General features: G+C 40.4%; 1 long non-coding RNA gene across 1 annotated transcript; it reads right to left on the reverse strand.

The window, feature by feature from the left end:
* Positions 1–2,954: 2,954 nt before the first annotated feature.
* Positions 2,955–9,560, reverse strand: LOC109286425 (uncharacterized). Its single transcript, XR_009461618.1, has 4 exons — positions 9,473–9,560; positions 6,431–6,501; positions 5,742–5,796; positions 2,955–3,699 (listed from the first exon to the last, which is right to left on the reverse strand). It is a non-coding gene; the product is annotated as an uncharacterized LOC109286425 (long non-coding RNA).
* Between the last annotated feature and the right edge of the window lie 338 nt (positions 9,561–9,898).

A 9,898-nucleotide genomic window follows, 5' to 3' on the forward strand; every position in this document is an offset into this window, starting at 1 on the left:
GCAGAACAGCAGGCAGGAAGGAAGCAGCCGCCTTAGATCCCAGTTCCCAGTGCTGCCTGCAAATACACTGCTCAGGAAGCAGGATTCTGCATTCTGTATCACCAGGAGGACTTTAACCCCTGAATAGAAATCATGGCAGTAACCTAAGACTGAAGTGTAACGTGAGTGCCATATTATCAAACCTGGGTAAATAATTTCCAGTGCAATGAATTTTCAGTGCAAAAAAGAGTTTTTGCAAAAACCTGACTGAGCCATTTGGTCCACCAGAAGTGTAGGTAGTCCAGGGAAGGAGCTTGACCCAGTAGAGAGAAAAAGGAACAAGAGATACGCAAACCACAGCTCACAAGAGGCACAGATCATCTCAGTTCAATAAGCCAAAAAGAAATGTTTCAGTTTAGGAAGCATCAAAATATTCTGATCAAAAGTTCTAAAAACAAAATAGTTCAACACTTTTCATTCTGTGACAATATCTAAATTTCCTGTTGGGACAAAGATGCATTCAAATACACTGGAAGTCCTCATGGGACAGAAGTTGCAATTTCTGCCTAGGTTGAACAGCAAATTATCCTCAAATATCATAAGTTCTGTCATTAAAAAACAAACAAAAAAATAAAAACAGTTAAAGAGAAAGAGATCACATTTGTAAATAGAAAAGCTTTGGGCAGAATTAAGTCTTTGCAGTTATATTGTATTTTTTAATGCAAATAGATCTCAGAAAGGGTAGATAAATATCATTAACCTCATTTTATCAAGGAACAATCTGAGATACAGACATTCAGTTGCCCAAAACCATGTAGGAAATAACCAGCAGACAAAGCTACATTTTCTTACTCTTCCAGTCCTATATAATCTGTGGCACACAATTTATAGTGGTCACAAGTACGTGGACAAGAGGGATCCAGCTGAGTATTAAGAAGTATGTAGACAAGGGGGGTCCAGTTGACATATGGCGTGTCTACATGTCATCCTACAGTGACATAGTGATGTGCTATGTCACCGTATGGCGTGCTACAGCAACAGAGCGATCATGTGGGTCTACATGTGATTGGCAGCTATATCGCCATAGCAGCACACTCCCCTGGTATAGTATCCCACTACAGCTATGTAGAGGAGAAATCTGTGTGCTGTGCATATGGTGCAGTAACCACCCATACTACACTGTGTTTTACTACTTAAAGCACAGTGCCATAGCAACATCACCAAACAGCAATGTGTAGATGTGCCCACTCTATACTTGGTCTTTCAAAAAGCTTTCAAAAAGGTCCATCACCAGAGGCTTTAAAAAAAAAATTGCACTGCCATAGTATTGGAGGGATGGTTCTTATGTGGATTAAGAGCTTGTTAAAGATAGGAACCCAAAGGCAGGACTAAATGGTCACTTTTCAGGATGGAGGGAAGTCAAAAGTGCAGTCCTACAGGGATCTGTGCTGGTGCTACTTTGTTCAACATTTTCATCAGTGACCTGAAAATGGAGATGTACAGTGAAATATCCAAGTCTGGAGATGACACCAAATTGGGTCTTGGGTAGAAAGTCCCAAACTGATGGAAAGCAGATGCAGAAAGATCACACCAAGCTAAACGAGTGGGCAAAAAAATGGCAGCTGAACTTCAGTGTCAACAAGTGCAAGGTAATGCACTTGGGGAAAAATAACCTTAGCTATACATACACAATGCAGGGTTCTGAACTGGCAGTTACAACTCAGGAAAGAGACCCTGGAGTCATTGTAGATAGTTCTCTAAAAATGTCAGCCCAATGTGCAGCAGCAACCAAAACATCCAATAGAAGTTGGACATCATTAAGAAGGAAACTGAAATCAAAATGGAGAATATCATCACACCATTATGGTGTGCCCACATCTTGAATACAGTGTGCAGTTCTGATCTCCGCAAAAAGGATGAAGTAGAATTAGTAATGGTACAGAGATGGGCAACCAAAATGATCTGGGGCATGGAGAGACTAAAAAGGCTAGGACTCTTCAGTTTGGAAAAGAGAAGCCTGAGAGGGGGATAAGATAGAGGTCTATCTAATTATGAAGCATGTGGACCAAGTAAACAGAGAACTATTGTTCACTGAGTCCCAGAATACTATAACTAGGGGGCACCTACTGAAATTAGCAGGTGACAGGTTTAAAACTTGCAAGAGAAAGTACTTTTTAACATAATGCACAATTAACCTGTGGAATTCATTGCCACAGGAGATGGTAGAAGCAGACAGCACAGCAAGGTTTAAAAGGGGACTAGGTAAATTCTTGGATCTATCCATGGATAGATTCATGGATCTTTTAATGGCTGTTGAACAGAACGGTTGCAGATATTTCCTCTGGCATCTCTAACCCAATAAATGGTTCATGCCAGGAAGGGTATTAAATAGGGGATATTCAATAGTATAGTATTTACAAGTACAACAAGATAGTACTTACAAGTACTATCCTGCTATGAAGTAAATGAGTTTACTCCGGCCTAATAGGGGTGCACATGTATATGCCGAAACATTTACTGTGCAGCTAATTAGTCTATTGTGCAGTAAATGTCTCATGTAGAGGTGTCAAGAAACTTTCAGTCTAGTTCTGTCTTACATTCCAGCTGCCCCTCTGTTCTTTGCAAAATCACTTACATTTTCAATGTCTCAGTTATCCTTCCTGTATAATGGAGACTATGCACACTGACATGAATAAGATTCATGAGCAAACAAAAAAGGGTTCAACCCTGTTACTCTTACTCATGAAAAGAGCCTCACTAAAACCCATATTTGTTTCCAGGACTGCTTGTGTAAGTAAGTTTCCAGACTCTGGTCACAAATGCCAAGCACACCAATATAATTAGAAAAGTTATACAGTTTATCACCACTTAACTGAAATGAGCCCAACTATCTAACAAAGTGATATGTAAAGAAAATAAGAAATAAATGTATCAGAGAATTGTTTCTACAAGAAACAATTTTCATATATAACCTTTTCAACCCTGTTCACACTCCCATCAGATAATCAGCACTTACTTTCTTGGGTTTCTATCTGTAGAAAATCTCTGCATTAGAAAATGAATTCATATTTTTGATTGAATTTATTAGATAACATGCTGAGAACAATACTTAGCAAAAACTATAGCACAATATCCAGTAAGGAATGTCACAAGGTGGCCTTCCTTCCAACTTCTAGTAGCACCAAGGCGTCTGCAGTATGCCACAGACTTCATTATCCTTTCTTCTCATGGTAGGAGGTTGCTAGCTGCTGACTCACTTCTCTTAGTTTACAGTATCTCAGCTCCTGACCCTGTAGTCACTCTCTGCGGTCCCTCACATGGAAAGAACCTAGCTACAAACTCTGGAAGAACATGGTTCAGATCTCAGGTTGCAGTTCTAGCTTCCCTCTAACAAAATGACCAGGACCATCCCACAAATTTGGAAGGTTTTTAACATCTTTTCTTCCTTAGGTCAAAAAAATACGGGGAGGAGAGGAAAGTAGGGGGGACATGTGCTGCCACAGTGGGGGCAGAAGGACTGTGCGCCATTGGCACAACAGGTGGAAGGGGGATCTGTGCTGCTGGAGCAGCCCATGCAGTGGAGAAGAATAATAGGAGGCTGCCCCTGCAGTGTACAGTTCCTAGCTACATCCAGGTTAGATACCCCTAGTATAAAGGATAAAGTCAGTCCATTATATTACTATGAAGCTTGAAAATGGATCTTCTTCAGTGCTGTCAGGTCTACAAAGCAAGAATGAAAAGCCATTAAATAAGTGCAATAACCTTGTTGATTTTTTCTAAAACTACTAGTACAGAGGATCTGAATATACAGGACTCCTAATAGTACTGTACAACTTGACAGTTCAAATTACATTTATATTCATTCTGCTATTTACCAAAAAAACGAAGAAACAGATTTTATGAGGCCTTGTAAAAAAAAGTTTGAGCATATTCAACCCACCCTACAAAGTGACTTTAAAATGCAGCTTTACTTTGAAGATAAACTATACACAAAATGGTTCTTTTTTACTCAGTCTGTACACTGCTCTTTATCCTTGTTTACTCTTCAGAACTACAATTAAAAACAAAGCCTGGTGTTCATATTAATTAACAAACTGTATTTAAAGTCCTGAACACACCCTATTTATTCAGACAAATAAATACTATTTATTCAGGCAAAATGTCCTCTGTAATTGATACACAAAAATAATTGTGGCAACTTAAATTTAACTTTTTTGTCTCTTAACATATACCATATTTGTCAGAGAACTGGCTTGTTGAAAAAAGATACAAAGACAATATATAATGATACATATACATCACTTAAAAGGTTATATTTGGCAAAATGCAACATTATATCCAACAAAATGGTAGCGAACCAATGTTAGCCATGCACAAGCACACAAACACACACACACATGCACACACACTCGCATACACATTCAATGATCTTTCTGTGAACTAGTACAATTATTTTTGCTTAGTCTGTGTTCAGTGGTAAAGCTCACATTGAATTCAATGCAGCAGGATTGGGTCCCATCAGTTAAACCTAAATGGCCAGGACTCAAAATATCTTATTATGCAGCTTGGCTTAGGCATTGCATCAATTAAATTTTGAGTGCCTGCCCAAGGAAGCAATTCAATACAACCCACATAAGTGCCTAGGATCCTCATACATCCACTGGGGAAATTTTGGAGGTTCTTAAGAGACATTCAGAATTCTACACAGAGAGGAGGGAGTGATAGGCAACTCTGGAACATTTTTAAGAAAGTCTGGAAGTATAAAAAGGGAGCCAATTGGAAACAATCACGTTCAAGTGTGTGTCTGACTTCCCAATCCCCTCAGGAACCTAGGCACTCAACTCAAGCTGTCCATTAAGCATCTTCTCTTTTGACTCATAGTTCACCATGCACAAAGTTATTGGATGGAATGGATGCAACACCAACATCCCCACTGGTCTGAGCTGAATTTAGTGCTGTTGGTATATTAAACAGTTTTTTCTCTATTGTTCAGCAGAGGCCTCTTCAGGAACCTCCCAACAATATTACATGGGAGTTAGGTACCATGAATCATGCTCAAAAGGCCTAATGTGGATACCTGAAGGAACTCTGCAGTCCAAGATATAAGTGTGTAATGAATGTTAAGGTTGCAGGGTGCAGGGCCCTTTTGAGTCACTGTTTGGTATTTAGACACCTAAAAAGCTTTCTCTAAATCCTGCCAAATGTGTTTCATGCTTTATTCTTCTTACTGCTCTGGATAATACGTCCCCTACTACTTTCAACAGATATTTATGGACAAGAGTAAATTCTTCTTAGTGCCTTTCCTAAAAGCAGAGATACAGCACCTTTTTCTATTATCTCACTTTCCCTCATCTTGCGTCCTTTCTAAGCTTAGTTCAGGGACAGCCATCTTTATATTTTTTTCCCAAAACTCATTCAATTTACAGTACAGCAGCTCTTATTTCTGCTGCATAGAATTCAGAAAATTCTTTCTACATTTCAGAACTGTAATGGTTTGGATGTTTCCCTATACAGCCACCGTATTTGATACTAATGGGAAATGCATATTCATTATTTATTCCTCTACTTAATATAATGCTGACTAAACAGCATGCCACCAGCTTCAATTTACATTTTATACTACCAAAAACACTAAAACAGGATTCATGCCAGTCGCTGTGATTAATCCATGTGAATTGTCCACTATAACCATACTATATACTTTATCTGTTCTTTTTCAGCTACTTGGCCATTTGATACTGAGAAGAAGAGACACACTATACCTTCAATAAAATTAAACTGTTTGTCATGCTTCTTGTAATTTCTGGAGATTCAGATCTTCTTTCCCAGTAGTAAACAACAACAACAGGAAAAAAATCCAAAAATTTAGTAACCGTAGGTTTCCTAAAATATTCAGCAGGTGTTAGCAACTATGTGTGTCAATTTCACAAGCCTTAAATTCACTTATAAGGTAAATAGAATTATTTTTAGGAGAAGAATTTCATAAAATATTAAAAGCAAGAGGAGGGAAATTTGGCAGAAACTCATTACTCCAAACTTTCTAAACAGAAAGCACTGTTACATCATTCTAGTAACAGCATCATTCTAGTATCATTTATAACTCTAGAAGCAGAACAGTACATTATTTCTTTTATAGCTGATATCATAACATTACTACCCTGTACAAATTTCAATTGTTATATATCTTAAAACCTTGTCATGCCTTCAAATATATATTAACTAAATAAAATTAATGTCCTGTGCCAGAGAAGGACAACACTTCCAACCCCCTGACCCTCTCTAATCCCCAGCAAAGCAAATAAACCAGGGGCAGGCCATTATTTCAGCTGGAAGACCGCTTAATTAGTTTTAGCGGGCTGTCAAGGGCTGCAAGGGTAGCTGTGCCCCTTGACAGGTGCCCCACCCCCTGGTCGCCATCTTAGGACCGCAAGTTCTGCCCCTAACCCCTTACCTTTCCCACCACAAGTCCCTCTCCTCACCCTGGAAGTATCCATTTGAGAAGGGGGTTTCCCCATCTTGGAACTGGAAAAAAAAATTATATACTAGAAATGAAACATCCACAATAACACATTTTAATTTTCTTTTCTTTTTTAAATGTCCTGATTTGCGTGCATTTGTGTCATGTATATAGAGTTGAGTGCATAATAGCTCAAAATGAGGTCTTATTCTTATATATTGCAGGGGTATTGGTAGGTGTGTGTGTGTGTGTGTGTGTGTGTGTGTGTGTGTGTGTGTGGAAGTGCACATATGTGGGGGTATGTGTGGATGTTGGTGAGTGAGTATGGGGGGCTTGTGCGGGGGGTTGTGGGGATGTGTGGGTGGGTATGGAGTATGTGGGGTGTCTGGAGGGGAAGGTGGCTGAGGGGGTGTGTGGGGGTGTGGGTGCATGTGTGTGGTGGGGTGTGTGTACATAGCAGTGGGCAGGGGGTGTGGGGGTGTGGGGGGATGCATGTGAGGAGGGGTGTGGGGAAGGGTGTGGGAAAGGTGTGGGGGAGTGTGGTGTTTGTTGGGTGTGTGATTGTGGGGGAGGATGTGGTTGTGGGGTTTGTGGGTATAGTTGGGTGTGCTTTGGAGCCTCCATGCACATCCCCCTGAGGTGGGAAGCACCCACCCCTGCCCTGCAACAGCCCGGAGCCCATGTACCCTGCAGCACCTCCCTATATCACTGCCAGCAGTGCACAGCACCAGCCCACTCCACACCCTCTCCAGACTCACCTTGGTGGGAACAGACCAGCAGGAACCCAGGCACAGCCCCGACCCCCCCATTCCTCATGCCTGCTCTGGACTTGCCTGCTCACGCTAAACAGTGGCAGCAGCACCGGCCGAGCAGAAACTGTTTGCTCAGCATGAGGGAAAAGTGTACCTTCCCCCTCACCACTGCCCAGCACTCTCTGGTACAGCTGCCCGGAGCCCATGCTGGGCTGCCCTGTGGTTCCACTGCTGTCATCATCACCTCTGGGCTGCCCTGCAGGGCAGCAGTGGCAATACAGAAGAGCTTCAGGGCAGCTCAGCATGGGCTCTAAGCAGGGTGTAGCAAGCAGCTCTGGGCAGCAGTGAAAGAGGGGGGGCACTTTTCCTCCACACTGAGCAAGCAGGTTCTACACAGCCAGCACTACTGCAGTCACTGTTTAGCATGAGCAGGAGAGTCTGGGGCAGGCACAGGGCACATGGGGTCAGGACTGTGCAGCTGTACCACAGGGCTGGGGCAAGCAGAGGCAACAAATGGATGAAGCTGCTGCTGCCTGGTCTGCCTAGAAAGGCAATCCAGCTGCGGAGTCACCCCAGCCCTGCTGTGTGCTCATGGTTCGGCAGGACACACCACAGCCAGACAGTGCCTGGATCAGGAGGGACCAAGGGACCCACTGTGGGTCAATCTAAGCCCCTCCAGCGCACTGTATTTTACCTACCCCTGAAATAAACCAATAACTGGTTTACAGGGGGAAATAAATGTGTGGACAAATCCCATTTACCAAGGGTCTTCCAAAGTGGAAAACAAATTCAAATTAAATTTCATAAAACTTCTCAACTTTCTATTTCATTCATAAGACTAACTTAATGACTAAGCTGCAAGTAGAGCCATAGTAGATTTAGCTCATCTATATGATTTGATTCTACCACCTCACTCTATAAAGCATTCCATCCATTTGCCATTCTCTCAGTTTAATTATCAACTGTGTATTTTCTTTCTCTTGTTAATTTTATGTCATTTGATTCTCTTTCCACTTAATCGGCTGCAGTGTCCAATACTGCCATCCTTTAATTTATAAACATCTAAAGAACTCTAAATTTTCACATAGCATTAATTGGAATTAGTAGATGATTTCTTTTGCAAATAAAAGATTACAACCCTAAAATTAATTAAATTATTACCAATCCATTCAATTTCAAAACTAAATAGACTTTTTCACAACTTATAGCTTTTTGAAGTCAAGAAATGGAACCAGAGTTAACAAGAAAATGTAAAACCTAAAGGATGTTTCAGGCACATAATTTATTTTAGCAAATATATCTTTCAGAATTTGGATGACTGTTATTCCCATCTCAGTATATCTTCCTATTAGCAGGGTGTAATTTATTCCAGTTGGTATTTACACAAGAAATACCACATGCGGCAGAGGAAAGGTTAGGAAAAGAGTAAGCGTTTTAGTCAGCTGTTTTCCTCAGATGCTTATTGCTCTATTCCTCACTGTGAAACATGTCAAAACTCAGATTCAACTTTTGCTCTTATCTCTCACATATGCACTAGGCAATGTGACAAAAAGGTGACTTGGCAAATGTTTGTAGCAACATTGCTGAAAGCCTTTTGGGCTGATGGAAAGCCTTTCACATCTCACAGTAAACTTTAGTATCCTAGTATTTGTAACTGCAGGTCTGAAGAAAAAAATATAACCCCCATCATCTGCATCATCCTCTACATTGAAAATTACATCAAATACCTAGCAATAGCAAATTAGCACACAAGACATTGCACATATAAATAAAACTTGGAAAAAAATAAAACTTGGAAAATTCTACTTAGTTACACCTATAAAATTCCACTGATTACCATGGAGTTTCTCATGCTAAGCTGTGAGCAGAATTTGGCAAGATATTATGAAACAACAACCCTAATAAATTCACCAAGAGAAAGAGTAGTTTATTCATATCATATTCCTTTTTAAGAAGAATTCATATTGCTACAATGTATAGTCCTTATATTCCAGTGTTAATACCCATGCATTATTTTGCAATGTATGACTTAATGCCAAATTAACCATTTCATAGATACTAAAAATAATGAAAACTAAACTTCACCTACTATATGCTGTTGTCATTTCAACAACTGTCTATGGCTGTGAGAACTGGACACTCACTAGGGTGCTGGAAAAGCAAATTGAGACCTTTGAAACATGGTGCTTCAAAAGACTTCTACTCATACCCTACATTGTACATAGAACAAATGAATCTGTGAAACATCAAATCAGACAAGAAGTCAGAAAATATGAACCCTTACTTGAAATCATAAGAAGAAAGATGCAGTTATTTGGACATGTAACAAAAAGGCCCAGCACCATTGCCAAGACAATCCTGCAGGGCGCAATGGACCTACGAAGAAGAGGAGAAAAACATAGGATAAGCTGGACCACCAACATCAAAGACTGGACAGGATCAAAACCAAGTGATTGTATACAAGGATTGCAAAAGACTGGGAAGAATGGAGGATAGGTACTGCTACATCAAAGGTGCCCCAACTGTCAGCACGGCCTCAGGACTGACTGACTGAGGTACTAAAGGCAAGCTACTGGCCACATTAAAATCAACAGCAAAACAGCCACTGTCTTTAGTGGAGGCAGGATTTTACCTCGGATAATTGGGAAAAGGAGTTCATCTAAATTTGTATCTCATAAAACATTAAACAAAATACAGAGATCAAAAAATA

The sequence above is a fragment of the Alligator mississippiensis genome, chromosome 1 (genome assembly GCF_030867095.1).
Source record: "Alligator mississippiensis isolate rAllMis1 chromosome 1, rAllMis1, whole genome shotgun sequence".
In the NCBI taxonomy this organism is placed as follows: Eukaryota; Metazoa; Chordata; order Crocodylia; family Alligatoridae; genus Alligator; species Alligator mississippiensis.